Source organism: Coregonus clupeaformis, chromosome 13, assembly GCF_020615455.1.
Source record: "Coregonus clupeaformis isolate EN_2021a chromosome 13, ASM2061545v1, whole genome shotgun sequence".
In the NCBI taxonomy this organism is placed as follows: domain Eukaryota; kingdom Metazoa; phylum Chordata; class Actinopteri; order Salmoniformes; family Salmonidae; genus Coregonus; species Coregonus clupeaformis.
In genome coordinates, this window is record NC_059204.1 from 50,130,819 (window position 1) to 50,151,814 (window position 20,996).

The 20,996-nt window shown below is 44.1% G+C and overlaps 1 long non-coding RNA gene across 2 annotated transcripts in view; it reads left to right on the top strand.

Annotated features, from left to right (window-relative positions):
- LOC121579699 overlaps window positions 1-20,996 on the top strand; it is a 148,737-nt gene that overhangs the window by 113,456 nt on the left and 14,285 nt on the right. Inside the window, exons 3-4 of one of the 2 annotated variants that reach the window (XR_006002941.1) lie at window positions 7,593-7,748; window positions 17,952-18,946. This is a non-coding gene — a long non-coding RNA (uncharacterized LOC121579699). Of the gene's footprint in view, window positions 1-7,592; window positions 7,749-17,951; window positions 18,947-20,996 lie in introns of those variants that run through there. The other variant, XR_006002940.1, reaches the window with a different exon arrangement.

Genomic DNA, 20,996 nt, shown 5'->3' on the forward strand with positions numbered 1-20,996 from the left:
CATATTCAGGTGGAATGTGCATGGTGGGAACTTGGTTCGGACTTTCCACCGTCGTGGCCCCTACGGAAACACCCACACACCTCCCGACACACTGATCAGACCATCCCTTGAGAGCCCTCTGTTGCCATGAAATGTTGGGGTCATGAGACGTCAACCAGGGAAGCCCCAGCACCACGGGAAACGCAGGAGAGTCAATCAAATACAATCGAATTATCTCCTCATGGCCCTCCTGCGTTTTCATCCTGAGCGGCGCCGTGACCTCCCTAATCAACCCAGACCCCAAAGGGCGACTATCTAGGGCATGAATAGGGAAGGGCACATCCACTGAAACTATAGGAATCCCTAACTTATGGGTGAAATGGCGGTCGATAAAATTCCCAGCTGCGCCTGAATCGACTAGCGCCTTATGCTGGGAATGAGGAGAAACCTCGGGAAACACAACTTTAATACACATATGCGCAACAGGGAGCTCTGGTTGAGTTGGGCGCCTACTCACCTGTAATGACTCATCAGTGCGCGGCCTACTGCCTCGATTCCGAGGAGACCCTCCCCAGCACCGACCAGCAGTGTGTCCTCTGCGGCCACAGTTGGTGCAGGGGACGGCCTCTCTCCTGGTCTCTCTCCTAGTAACAGCACCTCCGAGCTCCATCGGGATCGGCTCGGAAGTGCTGGGGGATGGAATGGACGGCCCCGAGTCTGGACGTCCGCGGGTAGCCAACAGGGTGTCCAAGCGAATCGACATGTCCACCAGTTGATCGAAGGTTAGGTTGGTGTCCCTGCAGGCCAATTCTCGACGCACGTCCTCCCTCAGGCTACATCTGTAGTGGTCGATGAGGGCCCTCTCATTCCATCCCGCGTTGGCAGCCAGTGTCCGGAAGTCCAGTGCGAACTCCTGCGCGCTCCTCCTCCCCTGTCGAAGGTGGAATAGACGTTCACCCGCCGCCTTACCCTCTGGTGGATGATCGAATACTGCCCTGAAGCGGCGGGTGAACTCCGCATAGTTGACTGTGTCGGCGTCTATTCCCCCCCACTCGGCATTGGCCCACTCCAGCGCCTTGCCGGACAGACAGGAGATGAGGGCGGACACGCTCTCGTATCCCGAGGGCGCCGGTTGGATGGTTGCCAGGTAGAGTTCCACCTGGAGCAGGAAACCCTGACACCCGGCAGCTGTGCCATCATAAGCCCTCGGGAGCGAGAGTCGAATCCCACTGGACCCCGGAGATGAAGCGATGGGCATAGCTGATGGTGGTGGTATCGACGGAGGAGGTGTAGACCAACTTCTTCTTTCCCATCGCTCCACAGTTTTCACCACCTGTTCCATGGTGGTGCCGAGAGCCTGGATCATAGCCGCTTGTTGTTCTACGCGCTCTTCTATTGATCCAGCTGGCACCGCCGCTCCTGCTGACTCCATGTCAATTAGGTGCGTTATTCTGTCAAAGCGACGTGTATGCGGTAGGCGAAGTCAAGAGCAGGACACCGAGCTACTGGCAGAAACTTTACTGGATTCAGTGCAACAAAACAAAGTACACTGGCAACCTCGAACAGCGAGGGAAATAACAAGACCCTCACACATGGGCAACTGCCGCAAAGACCAAAAACAATAACACACAATACACAATGAGAAACAGAGGGTTATAAAGGGAACACAATAAAACATAATGGGAAACAGGTGTAAACAATAAAGACCAAACAAGACAAACACCGAAACATCGATCGGCAGCAGCTAGTACTCCGGGGACGACGAACGCAGAAGCCTGCCCGAGCAAGGAGGAGGAGCAGCCTCGGCTGAATCCGTGACAGAGATCACCATGCAAAGAGAGAGGAGATGAGATGAGGCTATGACGGAACAAAGTTGTTAAGCAGCTGTGTTATCCCTTTACTGGCTTTCTACTGTCCTCTCGTCCTTTGTCTCTAATTCACTTTTCTGTTAAGAGCGCTAGAGTTTTGGATAATATGGCAAGCAACGGAAGAAGTTAGAGAGGGCATGAGGGAGGGGTAAATGAACAGAACAAGAGAGAGAGAATCAAGCATGATTTCTAGAACTGGATGTTGGCTTCGTTACCAACAGATGTTGCGTGTCATTTGGTAAAGTAGGCAGCTAGCTACAGTAGTTAACAAACTCGATACAGATGGCTTTGCCATCACACAACCAGTTCTTCTTTACTTTTTGGTCATAGTTTCACAATTTTTAGATTTTTTTCTCAAATCTGAAATCCCTGGAAGTTGTGGTTATATCATTATCTAATATATATATTTTTTATAACTGTCCTCTCCCTGGTTGTGATGGTTCGTTAGTCTTTGTGCGTCTGTCTGTCTTTGTGACGTAGTTGTTTTCTATTATGTGGTTGTAACCAGTGTGTTCACTCTCTGGGCCTCAGTGGACATGACTCATCAGTTACCGGAAAGAACAAAGAGTTCAGAGCACAGAGAGACATGTTGGAAAACAAAGATAGACCTGCACTCATCAGTCAAAAGTATTGCACTATATAGGGAATAGGGTGCCAGTTGGGACACAAGACTGTAACAGGAACACAAGACTGCTTTAAAGAAACAGTATAATTGCTCCACATTACACTGTACAGTAAGTTGCTCTTACATTATATCTGTGTGGTAGCGGTTAAGAGCATTGGCCCTGTAACCAAATGGTTGCTGGTTCAAATCCCCGAGCTGACTAGGTGAAAAATCTGTTGATGTGCCCTTGAGCAAGGCCCTTAACCCTAATTGCTCCTGTAACTCACTCTGAATAAATGTAAAATGTACTAACACTGTTAAAAAATTTCAGACTGGTTTCCCATTGATAGTTAGCCTAAGTTGTAAAGAATGTTGGACTATTGCTGCCCAATTTTTGCATTCTCATGTTAGCACTGGTATTTCATTTATTGCACAATATATTACAATATATTACAGTATATTACTCATTGCTTCTAGTGTTTATGGCCTTTTGGGTCTCTGACCCCTCTTTTCTCATTTTCTCTCCTTCTCTCCCTTACCCCTTGATGTTGGCTGGGTCCTGGTGGGTGTTAGTCTTTGTTCCCTGTGGATTCTGGGTGGTTCTAGGGGGTTCTTGGGGTTCAGTGGTGTCTGGGGTTGTGCCGACCATGTCTATCTGCCACCCTCTCTCCCAACTCTCCCTCACCCCTCTCCCCAAAGGGGTGTTGGCCTTTGTGCTCTGGGGGTTCTGGCACGTTCTAGGGAGTGCTGTACGGGGCCTTAGTCTGGGGTTGTGCCCATGTCTGCCTCCCTCTTTGTTCCGACGTCTGCTCCAGAGGGAGCCGGGCCTTAGTTCTCCATGTAGACTAGCCTGCCCAAATGGCACCCTATTCCCTATATAGTGCACTACTGTTGACCAGGGCCTATGGGGGATGGGGTACCATTTGAGACTTAGTCTAGGCACTGCGACAGCCAGCCAGGGGACTTGGCAATATGTGTCCTGAAAGTCAAATGTGTTCATTGAGATTCAAGTGGTGGCTGTGTGAGTCTGTGGCTGTGGAGGAGAGGAGACAGCAGGCCCTTGGCAGGGCTCAGCCAGGCAGACTCAGACTCAGGCAGACTGGGTGACAGAGAGACCTCCCATTATTATTTACCCAGCTTCTCCCTTACACTTTGCTTTAAAATAGGTTATTTCACTTGTAGGTGGGGGTGTATGTATATGTGTGTATATACAGTTGTGGAAAAAATTAAGAGACGACTGCACAATCATTCTTAAATCAGCATCTCTACATGTATGACAGCCATTCCATTCCAGTGTGTGTTGAATTCCAACACAGGCACACCTCATTCTACTGAATTAGGTACTGATTAGGTGATCACATTAACCAAATCTTATTTAACGAGGAAAAATATAAAAACCACTGCTGTGGTCATCACTGTCCTCTTGCAATAGGACCAGCTGGATGGCAAAAACAGTGCTAATAGTACCTCAAAAGTTATATTAATCAAAAATAACTATTGACCATGCCAAAAGAGTTGAAAAGGAACGTTTTGAGTGAGGAAAAGAACGGTTCAATTCTGGCTTTACTGGCAGAGGGATACAGTGAGCGTCAGGTTGCTTCCATCCTTAAAATTTCAAAGACGGCGGTTCTTAAGAACAAGGTCAACATTGGGGACAACAAAGCTACAGACTGGCAGAGGGCGAAAACGACTCTACTGACCGGGATGACCGCCAACTCATTCGAATGTCACTCAACAACCGTAGGATGACATCAAGTGAGCTACAAAAAGAATGGCAAACGGCAGCTGGGTTGAAGTGCACGGCGAGGACGGTTCGAAACAGGCTCCTAGGGACAGGGCTGAAGTCGTGCAAAGCTACAAAAAGCCCTTCATCAATGAGAAGCAAAGAAGAGCCAGGCTGAGGTTTGCAAAAGATCATAAGGATTGGACAGTAGAGGACTGGAGTAAGGTCATCTTCTCTGATGAGTCCAATTTTCAGCTTTGCCCAACACCTGGTCGTCTAACGGTTAGACGGAGACCTGGAGAGGCCCACAAGCCACAGTGTCTCGCACCCACTGTGAAATTTGGTGGAGGATCGGTGATGATCTGGGGGTGCTTCAGCAAGGCTGGAATCGGGCAGATTTGTCTTTGTGAAGGACGCATGAATCAAGCCACGTACAAGGTTGGCCTGGAAGAAAACTTGCTTCCTTTTGCTCTGACATTGTTCCCCAACTCTGAGGATTGATTTTTCCAGCAGGACAATGCGCCATGCCACACAGCCAGGTCAATCAAGACCACCAGATCAAGACCCTGTCATGGCCAGCCCAATCTCCAGACCTGAACCCCATTGAAAACTTCTGGAATGTGATCAAGAGGAAGATGGATGATCACAAGCCATCAAACAAAGCCGAGCTGCTTGAATTTTTGCGCCAGGAGTGGCATAAAGTCACCCAACATTAATGTGAATGACTGGTGGAGAGCATGCCAAGACGCATAAAAGCTGTGATATAAAATCAGGGTTATTCCACCAAATATTGATTTCTGAACTCTTCCTAAGTTAAAACATTAGTATTGTGTTGTTTAAAAATTTACATGAACTTATTTTCTTTGCATTATTCGAGGTCTGACAACACTACATATTTTTTGTTAATTTGACCAGTTGTCATTTTCTGCAAATAAATGCTCTAAATGACAATATTTTTATTTGGAATTTGGGAGAAATGTTGTCAGTAGTTAATAGAATAAAACAAAAATTTTATTTTTACCCAACCACATACCTAGAAATAGTAAAACCAGAGAAACTGATAATTTTGCAGTGGTCTCTTAATTTTTTCCGCAGCTGTATATATATGTGTGTGTGTGTGTGTGTGTGTGTGTGTGTGTGTGTGTGTGTGTGTGTGTGTGTGTGTGTGTGTGTGTGGTTCATGTATGGTGTGTGTACAAAAATATATTTTACTTTCCTATTTATTTCAATTTTTTTAGACCCTGCTCCCTGCAAAATAACAGTGTATTTTTATTGTATTGTAGGGAACATACATTTTGCCATTCAATATAATTTAAATTCAGGCCTATTCATTGTAAGGACTGGAGCATAGTTAAGGCAAGTGAGTCTTTGGAAGAACATTTCTGTTACTACATTCAGACATGTAAAGATACCTTCCAATAGACTGAAATGGCACAGATGGGATTTTTAAGGTCTTGAGGTAGTCATTTAAAATGCCGGAACATTTATAATTGATAGAAAATGTCCAAAATGTGGATGAACAATAACCTAGCCTACTAGTCTGCAATTTTCATGTTTTCATGTAGCTACAGATTTACTGCCAAACCAAAACAGAGAGAAACACACTGATGAAATATTATTATTATTTATTGTTTTTAAATTGTAAGTGTCACGTGTTGAAAATGTGTATCGGCCGACATTTTATCAGCTTGGTAAATATGTCCCCCTAAACATGGGGAAGAAATTGGGTGTTAGCACGTGTGACACTGAAATGACTCCCTCTTGATCCAGAATCTCTGTGCTTTTCCTAACCTGGACAGGTTTGAAAAGGTTCAAGATATGGGTTATACATTCAGACAGAGAAAGACACAAAACCAGACAGACAGAAAGACATATCAGTGCATCAGGTGGAGATTAGCTACATGGAACTGCCAGACAGATAATAGGCAGATAATATTTTGCCAGATTCTAGCATCATCATACAGCCAGGCACTACTGGCACTACTAGCAGCATCCTCCCTGCATGGCAGGCTGGTCCAGGCTGACTAAGGCTTCTTCCTATGGGGTGACGACACAACTGTGCGCCATTGCTCTGGCCTGACAGTGAGTGAATGGGACAAAGGGTGTGTGAGGAAGGAGACTGAGAGAGAGAGTTGCTCTGTTACAGCAGCAGCAGGGTGAGAAGGGGTGAGGCGGGGTGAGACAGCCCTCTCGTGACGAGCGCTACTCTCCCTCTCCGCTAGCTGTAGCTCTCCCTCTGTCTCTGTCCGGCCCCGGCCCTCAGCCATTTTGGAAAGGGGAGAGAAAAAGTGGCTGCTTTCTCTCTCTCTCTCTCTCTCTCACTCTCTCTCTCTCTCTCTCTCTCTCTCTCTCTCTCTCTCTCTCTCTCCACTCTCTCTCTCTCTCTCTCTCTCTCTCTCTCTGTCTCTCACTACGTGGCGTAGATTGGAAAGGCTAGGGCTGAGGCGAAGGCTGCTCTGTTATGGAGAGGGCGGAGGAGAGGTGAGGAGACTCGCTAGGCAGCTGGCTCGCTGGCGTTTGGGGAGAGATGGGAGACATGTTTGCAGAGAAAAGTCCGGTGCGAAAAGCAGTCCTTTTCAGTCTTCACTTTTCCTTAGATCTTAGTTTTTTCTTCTTCTCAATCTTCTGTTAAGCTTCTATTATTTTTGATATTGTACTTTCTTACACTCTCTTTCTCTCTCTCTTTCTTTCCCTGCTATTTTCTTCTCTAACTTTTGCTCTGTTTTTAACATTTGTGGGTCAATTTTTCCCCTGCGATATCTTTTTGTCATCCCCTTGTTTGATTCAATTCAGGGGAGTTTAAGACAAAAGGAAACGTCCAACATTTTGGCACAGCTAAGGAGAGTCAGAACCGCAGCCAAGGACCCTGCTGGGATAAAAAAAAAAAAAACTGGCAGAATGAAGCAGCGCCCCCAAAAAAATAAAACACCACCCTTTCCTTTGCATGGTCACAAATTCCACTTTCTCTGTAGCCAGCCCTGTGCAGCTACATCAGCTCCTCCTCGACCACATCTCACCGTCTGCATTCAACCTTACGCCGTCTCTAGCTCGCCGTAGATTTTTTCAAACTCCATCTTGGGGGTTTGGGTTTTGTACCTCCGCTATTAAGGATAGGACAGCGGGACAGGAGGGTGAAAGAAGGAAGAAAGAAAGAGGGAGACAGTATCTTAGCTTCACTTTCTGCCGGTGATTTGGCGATATTCTCTTGTTTAAACAGTGCTGTTGTATTTGGGCTTTTTTCGCTAGTAGTTTCTGAACTCTTTTTTGGGTGTACCGACATTGGGACGTGTTTGTGACTGTGTGTTGTATGTGTGTGTGTCTGGGTGTGTGTGTGTGTGTATCTGGTTTCAGGGGGTCAGACAGACTCTCTGCTCTGTTCACAATGTGGTTGTAATGATTTATGTGTGTGTTGTTCCAGGTCTCTGCTGTATTTTCGCTGAAGGAGCCGGCCTACTCTGTCCACCAAGCCTGACTCCATTTTGATGCCAGACGAAGAGACGATGACTGACCAGCCCTTTGGTTCCCACACCATGTCGGCTCCAGCCCACACCATTGGCTACCCACTACCACACCAGTACGTTGGCATTTCTCTTTTCGTATTTCTCTATTTTCCTATTAATTTCTCAATTAATTTCTCACTTGGTCTTGGTTTGTCGTGATAAGTGCGAAACTGGACCTATGATTCTGTACCTCTCATTCTCTCATGTTCAACTGACCTTACCTTATATTACCTATATTGTTTTTAACGGTACTTGTGAATTCCTATATTTCTGGGAGATAAGTACGGTAACATAAATAAAGTAAATTAAATCTCTCCCTCATGTGTATATTCACCCTCAGCTTGTGAAAAATATTCTACAGCGATTGTTCTGAAAGATAGTGTAGTGATGTACATAAACGAAACATGTTTTTTTCAAATCAAAAATAACCTACATGTCAAAAAGGCTTTGTTAATATGACCTACCAGCAACATATTGAATTGGAATTTCTTTGCTATTTTCTATTTGCTATTCCTTCCACATACTTGGCGGATTTGCATAATGCATCATTTTTCGAGCCATGTTTTGTTTTGTCATTATTTACATTTCGCAATGACAATTGAATGACCTTTTCTATATTTTTTTGAATGTCACGCGGCCTATCATTTCTGTAACACACCTTAAACAAGAGGTGTGTTGTGTTTCTGTAGGGAGTAGAGAGACAAGGTGGCTCTGCAGACCTCATTGAGTTAATTGATTTACTGTCAATTTCATGTGACCTTTCATTTGACTGTTGTTGTCTTATTCATTGTTGAATTATACCTTTTGCACTATCCACTGGGGTGACTTTCTCTATAGCAGTTATTCAATTGTTGTCTTTATATAAGAGCAATGGCCAGTTTTAAATACATTTTAACTTTTTTTGTTGCAATTCTGCATTGCAGTATTTCTTCAACAAACGTACTCACACTCTGACATTTTAAGTGGTAACAGATAGTATTTGCAAAGTCTGTATAGGTACATTTTTATATTACAATTCAGAAATCAGGAAGATAGGCAGACAGACATATCTGAAATGAAATATGTATTGTTTGATACTAATGGCGGAAACGTATACATTGAATGATTACCTCTTGAAAATAAAGAATATACGCTAATGTGAAAACACAATAAGGCATTGTAATAACCAATGTACTATTCTCTCTCCTCCCTTTCAGAGTTTGATATTGAGTGGCAAAAGTATATGAGTCATATAAGAGTTATACAACTAACGGGCATCTTCGCCACTTCATTGTGCCATATCCAATATTTTCTCAACTGATAAGAGGGTATACAATAAATGTCAGACAGACACATTGGGAAGGTCTTGTTCGATTGTCATACAGAATAGTAGTGCAGCGTATCAACCTCGGCTTGTTATTGAAGGTAATATTCGATAAAGAATATAAAAACTTGCTTTAATATATTTTTTCGTTACAAAAGTTTGATACCTCAATATTTACTCAAGGATGGCCCCATTATCTTATTGTCAACCACCACAATCATATTCGTCTGAACCTGTATTCAGGCAAGGTTGCCATGCTCTTTCCTAAATAAAGGGATAATTTCAATTGGTGTATGAATGATTCTAACAATTGTCCTTCACTGTAGTACATTTTTTGTTTAAGCCAAAGTGCAAAGAAACAGACAAGAAATTAGTGAGGAATTACCATGAGATTTTAAAGGGGCAGTCCATTTAAATGCATGATTTTCCTGTATTTTTTAAATTATATTTCGGCACACTATGAGGTCTAAATAAAAATCTGAAATTGTGAAAAGTATGATAATGCCCTTTTTGTGTAAGAGCTGTTGGAAAAAAATGTCTGGAATTTCATCCTGTTCAGGTGTGATGGAAAGTTTTGGCCCACATCATGACGTCACAATGTGATCTGATTTATAATCAACCAATGACTGTTCACCTGTGTAAGAGGGTGGTCTCTAGACCGTCCTATCAGCCAATCAGGGCTGTGTATGTAAATATCTTCACATTCGTTTTCCTACCTGGCACCGACGAAGATGTTTTTTAATGTATTATTTTTTACACTATTAGCTCAGAAAGTGTTTTGTATCATTACATACAGCCGGGAAAAACTATTGGATATCAGAGCGGCGGTAACTCACCAGCATTACGACCAGGACTTTCCCGAAGCAGATCCTTGGTTTGCTCTCCCCAGGGCAATTTAACTGATTCCACAAGCTGACCCAAAACATCGCCGGCAGAGGAGATGCACTCGGAGCGGCCTGCTGGTTCGACTTAGGAGGCGCGCACATCACCCACCGCTTCCAAGTATATTACTCGCTAACGTTCAGTCTTTGGATAACAAGGTCGACGAGCTCAGGGCAATGATTTCGTTCCAGAGACATCAGGGCCTGTAAGATACTTTGTTTCACGGAAACATGATTCTCTCTGGATATTCTGTCAAAATCGGTCGAGCCAGATGGGTTCTCAGTTCATCGCACAGACAGAAATAAATAGCTCTCACGGGAAGCAGAAGGGCAGAGGTGTGTATTTCATGATTAACGACTCATGGTGTAATTGTAGTAACATACAGGAACTCAAGTCCTTTTGTTCACCCGACCTAGAATACCTCACAATCAAATGCCGACTGTATTATCTCCCAAGTTAATTTTCTTCGGTTATAGTCACGGCCGTGTATATCCCCACTCAAGCCGATACCACGACGGCCCTCAAAGAACTTTACTGGACTTTATGCAAACTAGAAACCACATATCCTGAGGATGCATTTATTGTAGCCGGGGATTTTAACAAAGCAAATTTGAGGACTAGGCTGCTGAAGTTCTATCAACATATCGACTGTTGTACTCGGGCTGCTAAAATTCTCGACCATTGCTATTCGAACTTCCGGAATGGTTATAAGTCCCTCCCCTGCCCTCCTTTAGGGAAATCTGACCACGACTCCATTTTGCTCCTCCCTTCCTATAGGCAGAAACTCAAACAGGAAGTACCCGTGCTAAGGACATTTCAATGCTGGTCTGACCAATCGGAATCCACGCTTCAAGATTGTTTTGATCACGCGGACTGGGATATGTTCCGGGTAGCTTGCGAAAATAATGTAGACCAATACACTGAAACGGTGACTGAGTTCATCAGGAAGTGTATAGGAGATGTTGTGCCCATTGTGTTTATTAAAATCTACCCTTACCAGAAACCGTGGATAGATGGCAGCAATCGCGCAAAACTGAAAGCACGAACCACCGCATGTAACCATGGCAAAGTGACTGGGAATATGGTAGAATACAAATAGCATAGCTACTCACCCCACAAGGCAATCAGACAGGCAAAACATCAGTATAGAGACAAAGTGGAGTCGCAATTCAACGGCTCAGACACGAGACGTATGTGGCAGGGTCTACAGACAATCACGGAATACAAAAGGAAAACCAGCCACGTCGCTTACACCGATGTCTTCCTTCTGGACAAGCTAAATACCTTCTTTGCCCACGTTGAGGATAACACAGTGCCACCGACACGGCCCACTACCAAGGACTGTGGGCTCTCCTTCTCCATGGCCGACGTGAGTAAGACATTTAAGTATGTTAACCCTTGCAAGGCTGCCGGCCCAGACGGCATCTCTAGCTGCGTCCTCAGCGCATGTGCAGACCAGCTGGCTGGTGTGTTTACAGACATATTCAATCTCTCCCTATCCCATTCTGCTGTCCCCACATGGGGCAAGATGGCCACCATTGTTCCTGTACCCAAGAAAGCAAAGGTAACTTAACTAAATGACTATCGCCCCATAGCACTCACCTCTGTCATCATGAAGTGCTTTGAGAGACTAGTCAAGGATCATATCACCTCTACCTTACCTGTCACCCTAGACCAACTTCAAAAAAAAAAAAAATTTGCTTACCGCCCCAATAGATCCACAGACAATGCAATCGCCATCACACTGCACACTGCCCTATCCCATCTGGACAAGAGGAATACCTATGGAAGAATGCTGTTCATTGACTATAGCTCAGCATTCAACACCATAGTACCCTCCAAGCTCATCATTAAGCTCGAGGCCCTGGGTCTGAACCCCGCCCTGTGCAACTGGGTCCTGGACTTCCTGACAGGCTGCCCCCAGGTGGTGAAGGTAGGAAACACATCTCCACTTCGCTGATCTTCAACACTGGGGCCCCACAAGGTTGCGTGCTCAGCCCACTCCTATACTCCCAGTTCACCCATGACTGCGTGGCCAAGCACGCCTCCAACTCAATCATCAAGTTTGCAGATGACACAACAGTAGTAGGCTTGATTACCAACAATGACGAGACAGCCTACAGGGAGGAGGTGAGGGCTCTGGGAGTGTGGTGCCAGGAAAATAACCTCTCACTCAACGTCAACAAAACAAAGGAGATGATTGTGGACTTCAAGAAACAGCAGAGGGTGCACCCCCCTATCCACCTCGACGGGACCGCAGCGGAGAAGGTAGAAAGCTTCAAGTTCCTTGGCGTACGCATCACTGACAAACTGAAATGGTCCACCCACGCAGACAGTGTGGTGACGAAGGAGCAACAGAGCCTCTTCAACCTCAGGAGGCTAAAGAAATTTGGCTTGGCACCTAAAACCCTCACAAACTTTTACAGATGCACAATTGAGAGCATCCTGTCGGGCTGTATCACCGCCTGGTACAGCAACTGCACCGCCCGCAACCGCAAGGCTCTCCAGAGGGTGGTGCGGTCTGCCCAAAGCATTCCCGGGGGCAAACTACCTGCCCTCCAGGACACCTACAGCACCCGATGTCACAGGAAGGCCAAAAAGATCATCAAGGACATCAACCACCCGAGCCACTGCCTGTTCACCCCGCTATCATCCAGAAGGCGAGGTCAGTACAGGTGCATCAAAGCTGGGACAGAGAGACTGAAAAACAGCTTCTATCTCAAGGCTGTCAGACTATTAAATAGCCATCACTAGCACATTAGAGGCTGCTGCTGCCTATTGAAATCACTGGCCACTTTAAGAAATGGAACACTAGTTACTTTAATAATGTTTATGCAAGCCTCCCGAGTGGGGCAGTGGTCTAAGGCACTGCATCGCAGTGCTAGCTGTGCCACTAGAGATCCTGGTTCGAATCCAGGCTCTGTCGTAGCTGGCCGAGACCGGGAGACCCATGGGGCGGCGCATAATTGGCCCTGCGTCGTCCAGGGTAGGGGAGGGAATGGCCGGCAGGGATGCTCAGTTGGTAGAGCATGGCGTTTGCAACGTCAGGGTTGTGGGTTCATTTCCCACGGGGGGCCAGTATGAAAAATACAATTATGTATGCACTCACTAACTGTAAGTCGCTCTGGATAAGAGCGTCTGCTAAATGACTAAATTTTTTTTACATATCTTGCATTACTCATATCATATGTATATACTGTATTCTATAATATTCTACTGTATCTTAGTCCATGCCGCTCTGTCATTGCTCGTCCATATATGTATATATTCTTAATTCCATTCCTTACTTAGATTTGTGTGTATTGGGTATATGTTGTGAAATTGTTAGATATTACTGCACTGTCGGAGCTAGAAGCACAAGCATTTAGCTACACCCGCAATAACATCTGCTAAACACGTGTATGTGACAAGTAAATTGATTTGATTTGATTTGATTTAACACCCACATGATCAGACTGAGCATTTCAAGGGCCAAAGGCGGCTCAGGGAAATAAATCATAAAACATATATTTGGAGTTATTTTCATGAAAGTAACACACAGTGATTTATTAATCATACAGTAATGATTTCAAAATTACAAAGATGGCATGTTTGGAGGGGAAGTGTACATTCCTATACAATGTTGACAGAATTTGTATTGCTGTTTTGTTAGTGAGGTATTCTTTTTTCTTTCTTTTTTCTTTCTGACAATGATTGTGTTTTGTTGCGGTAGTTGTTTTGTGTCATATTGTGTTGTGTTTTGTTGTCGTGTTGTGTTTTGTGTCGCGATGTGAAGCGTTGTGTTGTATATGCGACGACTGTGTCCTTCAGTGGGTTTTCGCTAGCTAGATGTCCAGCAGATAGAGTGGATATAGAGAGTATAGAACAATACAGGAGACAGTTGTATACTATATTGTATAACCATACAGGAGACACATTTTCTCAAATTATGCCTCATTTGACCTTTAGGGGTCATTCTGGTATTCTATGTTTCCCTATTGTCCTCTCTGTCAGGCACAGAAGGACTCCCGACAATGGATTATACAGTTGATGTCGGAAGTTTACATACACTTAGGTTGGAGTCTTTAAAACTCATTTTTCAACCACTCCACAAATTTCTTGTTAACAAACTATAGTTTTGGCAAGTCGGTTAGGACATCTACTTTGTGCATGACACAAGTAAATTTTCTAACAATTGTTTACAGACAGATTATTTCACTTATAATTCACTATCACAATTCCAGTGGGTCAGAAGTTTACATACACTAAGTTGACTGTGCCTTTAAACAGCTTGGAAAATTCCAGAAAATGATGTCATGGCTTTAGAAGCTTCTGATAGGCTAAATGGGATCATTTGAGTCAATTGGATGTATTTCAAGGCCTACCTTCAAACTCAGTGCCTCTTTGCTTGACATCATGTGAAAATCAAAAGAAATCAGCCAAGACCTCAGAAAAACAATTGTAGACCTCCACAAGTCTGGTTCATCCTTGGGAGCCATTTCCAAACGCCTGAAGTTACCACGTTCATCTGTACAAACAATAGTAGGCAAGTATAAACACCATGGGACCACGCAGCCTTCATACCGCTCAGGAAGGAGACTCGTTCTGTCTCCTAGAGATTAACGTACTTTGGTGCGAAAAGTGCAAATCAAACCCAGAACAATAGCAAAGGACCTTGTGAAGATGCTGGAGGAAACAGGTTCAAAAGTATCTATATCCACAGTAAAACGAGTCCTATATCGACATAACCTGAAAGGCCGCTCAGCAAGGAAGAAGCCACTGCTCAAAAACCGCCATAAAAAAGCCAGAGTACGGTTTGCAACTGCACATGGGGACAAAGATCGTACTTTTTGGAGAAATGTCCTCTGGTCTGATGAAACAAAAATAGAACTGTTTGGCCATAATGACCATCGTTATGTTTGGAGGAAAATTGTGGTATCTTGCAAGCCGAAGAACACCATCCCAACCGTGAAGCACGGGGGTGGCAGCATCATGCTGTGTGGGTGCTTTGCTGCAGGAGGGACTGGTGCACTTCATAAAATAGATGGCATCATGAGGAAGGTAAATTAGGTGGATATATTGAAGCAACATCTCAAGACATTAGTCAGGAAGTTAAAGCTTGGTCGCAAATGGGTCTTCCAAATGGACAATGACCCCAAGTATAATTCCAAAGTTGTGGAAAAATGGCTTAAGGACAACAAAGTCAAGGTATTGGAGTGGCCATCACAAAGCCCTGACCTCAATCCTATATGAAATGTGTGGGCAGAACTGAAAAAGCTTGTGTGAGCAAGGAGGCCTACAAACCTGACTCAGTTACACCAGCTCTGTCAGGAGGAATGGGCCAAAATTCACCCTACTTATTGTGGGAAGCTTGTGGAAGTCTACCTGAAATGTTTGACCCAAGTTAAACAATTTAAAGGCAATGCTACCAAATACTAATTGAGTGTGTGTAAACTTCTGACCCACTGGGAATAATCATTCCCTCTACTATTATTCTGACATTTCACATTCTTAAAATAAAGTGGTGATCCTAACTGACCTAAAACAGGGAATTTTTACTAGGATTAAATGTCAGGAATTGTGAAAAACTGTGTTTAAATGTATTTGGCTAAGGTGTATGTAAACTTCCGACTTCAACTGTAAATGATAACGTTATCATTGACATGTTTCCTAGTTTAGACAAGACTATTCTTCATCTCGTTTAGTCCCCGAAGAGAACTTGCCAGCTGCCACAAACCCGTAGATCCGAACTTGTGGTGACTGGCCGCACAAGCTCGTGTCTATAGGTATGTGTCTTTGTGGCCATCACAGCACCCCTCTCTGGAGTATACATTACAGGTATGCTGTAGGAAAGGTATTGGAATACCGTATCAGGACGATATGTGATAACCTTATGGAGAGAGGGCAGGGTGGGGAGAGAGGTACTTGAGGTGAAAGGGTACAAAGGTTAAAGGATAACACCCAGTGGATCCCCACCCTTTTTGTATCAGTGACGTACCTCTGTTGGGCTCCTGCATGAGATGTTCTATCCCTATTCCCAAGCCTGTCATATTCCTAATCCTCACTTTACCCATTTTTGCTAAACCCACCCCTAGCATCTCCACAACCTTATCCCAAATCTCATCTCAAAAACCCAGCCTCCTGCCCTACTCACCACAGCTCTCACCCCCAGCCATACCCAGCTCAAACCCCAACTGTACTCATATCCCCTGCCTTTCACCAACTTCACACCATCTACCCAGCTATATTCTAAACTGCTGCCCCCCCTCCTGTACCCCTAACCACCAAATGTGTAATGCGGTTTTTGTTACAAATCTATCACTAGGAGACGCTAGAGCGACGTGTTGCACATGCATTGTGAGCTAACTACCACGTGACTTAACTAGTGCCAGAAACTGTACCCCCAAACCCTCACCATCCTCCTGTACCCCTCACTCGAGACCCTCGCCCCCTACACCCCACGCTCCTCTCTTCAGATGGACAGACAGTGTCCCTCCAGGCTCAGATAGAAGAGTGTACCTACACCCCTACTGCACCTTTCAACCTCAGATCCTCACCCCCTACACCCTGTTGTACACCTCACACCCTTCAGCCCGCCCCAACCCATGCCCTCTTCCTCTATGCAGACAGTGTTCCCGCAGGCTGAGGTAGTAGGTTGTATAGTTCAGAGTGACATCACAGGAGATAACTGTACAGCCTCCTAGCTTTCCCTGAGGAAACGCCAATCACCATGGTGCATCTCCCGGAAACTGCTGAAAAACAATGAAAAACTGCTGTCAACGTGGGTATTTGTATTCATGTGCCGGGTGTTGTGTTTTTCAGTCACAAGTTGCGTCCTGTGATTTTGTCAGATCATGTACAGTGTACACGAATGTTAGATCAGGGTTTATTGTTATATAATATAATGTCAATCTATACAGTATTTACAATTCTATTTCAATATGACATTATGATTGAGTTGTTGCGCAATAAGATTCACTAGTTTAATGGAATTTCACTTACAACATGTCAGATTAAGAAAGGATACCCGTATGAAAAATGTATGCACTCACTAACTGTAAGTCGCTCTGGATAAGAGCGTCTGCTAAATGACTCAAATGTAAAATGTAAAGACATACTGAGATGTATCTTCTTTTCCCAATACAGCTTGGAAATTAACAACTGTCATCTACATTAAGAACAGTCTAATAACTAACATTCGACTAACTTGTTTTGAATTCTGTTGTGTGGGTGTGAGATATCGTACTTGTAAAAACAGAAAAAAAGAGAGACAGAGAGAGAGTACAGTAAAAGAGAGAGGACAACAAGAGACTAAGACTAGCACATGTATGAACACGCCAGGGAGTGAGCAGCAAGGCTTGTGGGAGGGACGTGGTAATGAAAGAGATTCCACTAGGGGAAAACCATAGAGGAGAGAACAGTAGGGCCACAGGCAGCTAGGGGGAAGAACACAACGATCTGTAGCCAATTATGTACAAAGTTCAGATTCACTTCTTCCTTCACCTCTCTACTAAAATGACATCATGGTCCCTCGCTTCAAAGCTGTGCGGTAAAGACTCTGCTGCATGCTGCGATCAAAACCTCCAAACAACTTTCATTACTGTACACCACGGAGAACAATATAATCATACTTTATCATAATGCATAAATGATGATGAGCAGGCAGCATTTGGTAAGCTAACACACCCACACACTCCTCTCCCCCTCCCTGCTCTGTTTTCAGCTCCGTTAGCGATGTGGGTCGACACACACGTTAACCTAGCGATCTCAGTTCATACATTGCACACATTCTTACCTCCCTTCAGTAACAGTTTGGTATGGTATAAAGAATACACAGACAAGCTTTGTTTAATTTAAGTGATGTTTATTGCACTTATCAATGTTTTGGATGAGCGCTCTGTTAGTTTCTGTTTTATTTGCTGTTTTTAATTTTTTACTTATAAATTTTTAACTTAACACCTTTTTCCCCCCTTTCTTTTCTTAAAAACTGCATTGTTGGTTAAGGGCTTGTAAGTAAGCATTTCACTGTAATGTCTACACCTATTGTATTCGGCGCATGTGGCAAATGCAATTTGATTTGATTTGATTTGTTTCATTCTCTCCAACTCTGTAGCTTCCGGGTATGCTGGAATAAGGACCCGAGCTACGGCAATCGGGCTGGCTTTGTAGTGCCTGTCCCGAATTGCGCGTACATGTGAATGGGCGTATTGGAAGACACCATGTCAGTAGCGGTGTGGTTATGTAAATGTATTATATATTGTGCTGTATTGAATTATAATACACCGAATGCAAAGATACAATGAAGAAAATTCATGAAATGTTTAGCTGAGTGGAAAATGTATGCTTTGATGTTTGTAATGGCTTGATTTGTATGTTTGTTATGTTCTGATGGGAGGGGCTTCCCCCTACAAAAGGAGCCTCTCTTTCAGTTCAAGCCTTTTCATTGAGCTGTTGAAGGGGAACCACGGTTTAGCTGTCTCCATAATGTATATGTTTGTGGCAGTACTGTTTTTCTTTTGGAATCACTATGTAAATGAACACCATTGCACAGACGTGCTTATGCAGGTCCACCATCGTTTTATTTGGTAGAGTTTAAGTTTAATGTAGGCTTAAGTTGCGTTAAGGTTTTTCATTTTAGCCTTCTGGCCTACTCTGCGTGACAGAGAGCTTGGGACTCTAAGGTTCTATCTGTATTTGTCAATATTTAGTTATTGACATATTCTTGTTCTGTTCAATGTTCTCTACCTATATAGTATTCTAAATACCCAAATTCGTGTTGTTAAGTTCAAAAAAGTACAAGACAAAAATTGCTGACACCATTCAAACTAATGAGGGTTCGGAACTTTAAAGTAAATTATCTCAGAATCATATTTTTGCAGATAGAACCTTACAGTCCCTAACTCTCGTAGCCCCAGTGGGAATCAAACGTGCAACCTTGGGATTGCTAGCATATCGTTCTTACCGACTGACTCACACAGGACCACAGACAGACCTCCAAACTCACTCAACTCACTGAATAATGTAAACTGTACATTAAATCATCTTTATAATGAATATGAACACTACCATCATTTCTTTTTCTATAATGAGGTGAGGTTTATTACAAAATACAGGAAGGTTCAACAAGTTCGGTCTACATTTGTTTTCTCTAAGTCTTGAGGTACAGTACAGGTGTTGGAATTCCAATTATGGATGGTAATTGGTTTACTCCTCAGATGCCATAATATGTTAGTGTCATCTATCTAACAATAGCTCTGTTATTTCCTGAGTGGAAATGTGACTCTTCTAGAGTTCACTGACACATACTGGAGTGCAATTTTAAGTAGGTGAGGTGTTGATTTTCACTAAGCAATATCTCTGTTTGATGCCACATTTGATACATTCTTGCCATCAGTCAATTGGCTTGCACAGTGTAAACATAAGCACCTTGTGACACCCTGTTGATACAGCATTGCTAAACGAATGCAGATCACAGCCACATTTTAAACATCCATCGGACAGCTCTGAATCTCACAGTTCTGTTTCATACTCCATTATAATATGCCATTTAGCAGACGCTTTTATCCAAAGCGACTTACAGTCATGTGTGCATAAATTTTTACGTATGGGTGGTCCCGGGGATCGAACCCACTACCCTGGCGTTACAAGCGCCATGCTCTACCAATTGAGCTACAGAGGCCATTAGCCTGGACTGGCCTTGTTAGGCTTGTCTGGTCCACCCAACCCAATAACTATATATAGAAATAGGTAGCAGACTCATCTTTATATTTGTGCCATTATAGCATCTGTGACAGCCTGGGCAGCGCCATTGAGGTTACAACCCATAGGAATCCCCACCCAGTTGACTACTTTGACTACTTTAAAATGGCGGAAGCATGGTGGAATGGCGCTGCCCATGCTAAAACAGCCTCTTGGCCACTAGAGGCCTCTATCATTGTCTATGGTCTCCCTCCCATTCCTCAGGGCAGCAGGCAACCAGGCCAAAGTGAACCAGTGGTCGCCCCCTGTTGGTTGGAGGTGGTAGTGGTATGAAGTGGTGTGTGCCGGGGTGGATTGGGGAATGGTGTGGTGAGAGAGTGTTTCCGCTCAAACTCTTTGTTCTCTGTCCCAAAACCACCACGTGAGGTGGGGGCGAGGAGGGTAAGGGTTGGGGGAGGGGGAGACTGAGGGGAGAGGTGAATAGTTCATGGCTCCTAGACAGGGGAGGGGGGGGTGTACAATGAGGGGGAGGTAGGAATGTACAGTAACCCCGCTGACTCACTCTGTCACGATTTACGATCGTCTCCTTTGGTGCTCAAAAAACAGGAGGGAATACGACAAAATATTTTGTCAGTGAGTGTGCGTGTGTCTCTAATTGTGTGTGCTTGTTAGTGTTTGCGTGTTTCTCTGTCGCTCACGCTCTCACTCACCCTTTCTGGGTGTTAGTAAATGTCTGTGAATATACTGTGCCTGCTGTGGTGTGGAGCGTCTAATATTAGCTGGTTGTGTGTGTGTGCTTGTGTCTGAGGGATGAGAGTGGCTCACGGCGACAGTTATAATGGTTGGTGGGGGGTTAGAGGAAGGAGAAAGACAGGGATTATCTCTCTCTGCAATACAAAGATGATTTGAGCACCAGACCAACTGTGGACTGCTGCAGCTGCATGTGATGTGATGATGAGCACACAGAGCATGTGATGTCTGTCTGTGACACAGTGAAGGATTGGCTTAGTATGGAAACACACAGGAATGGACTGATTGCTTAGTATGAAAGCACATAGGAATGGTTTTCTAAGGGTGGACACAGCTAGGCTCTACCCAAAGAATCACAGAGTTATCTGCGAGAGAATGTAAGATAAAGTGAGTATGATGTGTTGAGCAAGAAAAGTATTTACCTGTCACCTCATGTCTAGGCTAGACACTATCATGTTATGCTATAACTGTTTCTATTATTAGTTGATATTATATTGATAAAGTCAATGGAGAAAATAAGAGGTAGCGAGAGAGAATGTGGACATTGATTCTGCTGTCATTGATTTGTGCCCTCTGCATGTCGTTCCTCAGCAGTCCCTGTCGCTGGATTTCTCTCTTTCCTCTCTCCATCTCTCTCTTTTCAACTCCTGTTTAAATTAAAACATTTACCAGTCCTAAGCTCATGTTGATAAGATATTTAGACAGGCAC